The sequence below is a fragment of the Otolemur garnettii genome, unplaced genomic scaffold (genome assembly GCF_000181295.1).
Source record: "Otolemur garnettii isolate 467f Iridium unplaced genomic scaffold, OtoGar3 scaffold00180, whole genome shotgun sequence".
Classification (NCBI taxonomy): domain Eukaryota; kingdom Metazoa; phylum Chordata; class Mammalia; order Primates; family Galagidae; genus Otolemur; species Otolemur garnettii.
Genome location: NW_003852575.1, coordinates 3,311,495 through 3,312,865, shown reverse-complemented (window position 1 = coordinate 3,312,865; position 1,371 = coordinate 3,311,495).

Sequence of the window (1,371 nt, the reverse complement as noted above, 5' to 3'; positions counted from 1 at the left end):
GTCATTTCAGTTGACAAAAATGTGGCCAGAGGCTCATGGGAACTGACCCCTGTATTTCCTCTAGAAGCCACAGTTTAGTGCTCGTGCCTTCCGCGTTTGTACCAATTTGTAGAACATAATTATGGTGAATGATGGGATCAACGATTTCTGTCGTAGAGCCTACTATTAAAAACACTAAATCATATAATGCTTGATATTAAAATAAGAGATTAATAGAAAACAATTTCTCATTAAAGAAATTAAAGACTTAGAAGTTTGATGTAAATTGCACATCTAATAACTTCCACCAGGCTTTATGGTTTTATGACTGTATGATATAGAGAGAATATAGTAAGCTCCTCCATCAAGGCCCAAAGTCATTGACCTCAGGACCTCCCATTGACTTCAGTGTGGTGTACAAGCATCAGCATATCTGTGCTAGAGATGAGGAAAACTGGGACATATGACATCGGACAATGGAGGACTGACAAGAGACTCCAACAGCCTAATGACCATCCTTACTGCAAGGATTGAACACCAGCCTGACAGGGTGCTGTGCAGCGGGAAAGAGAATGAGGCAGCGCTGAGCAGAGTGAGGGGGCAGAGGCTTCAGTGTGTGTGTGTGTGGGGGGGCGACATAGCACGCAGTGTTCAGTAGTTTTCTCTCACTGCTGGAGCAAGTGGTCACAAATATGGGGCTTACAATGAAAATTTATCATCTTAGAATTCTGGGGGAGGAAGTCTGCCAAGGGCCTTACTGCTCTAAAATACAGATGTGACCAGGGCCACCTGCTTTTCTGGAGGCCAGAGGGGAGGGAGGGAGTGTCTTTATCTTGCCCTCTGTGTTCCTGGGCTTCCTCTAGCATCAAACCCAGAATCTTTGCATCTTCATAACCCATCACACATCTCCTCTGACTACAGGCAGGAGAAGTTCTCAGCTTTGAGGGCTTGTGTGAACACAGTGGGCTCACTGGGCAACCCAGGCCCGTTTCCCATCTCAAGGCCCGTAATCTTCATCATAGCTGCCAAGTCCCTCTGGGTACATCAGGGAACATTGCATAAGTCTCAGGGATTAAGACGTAGATATTTTGGCAAGGAGGCATCGTTCTGCCTACTGTGATATACTACTATTTGTATAAAAATATTTGTTAATTTAAGCAGACTGTCTGGAAGGAGACATAAAGTGATAAGCAGAGTTGCTTCTGGGCAGTCTGGGTGGCTGAGAGTAGGGAGGCTGACTTCTCACCATATAGATGCTTCGTTCCTTTGGATTTCTTATTAGTGTGCGTGCTTTTATTTTTTGTGGGAGTGTTGAATAGTTGTTTTTTTGATATCAAATTACTATGAGGATATAAATTTTAAGGTTACATTGTTCTTACTTCCAAGGTAAAG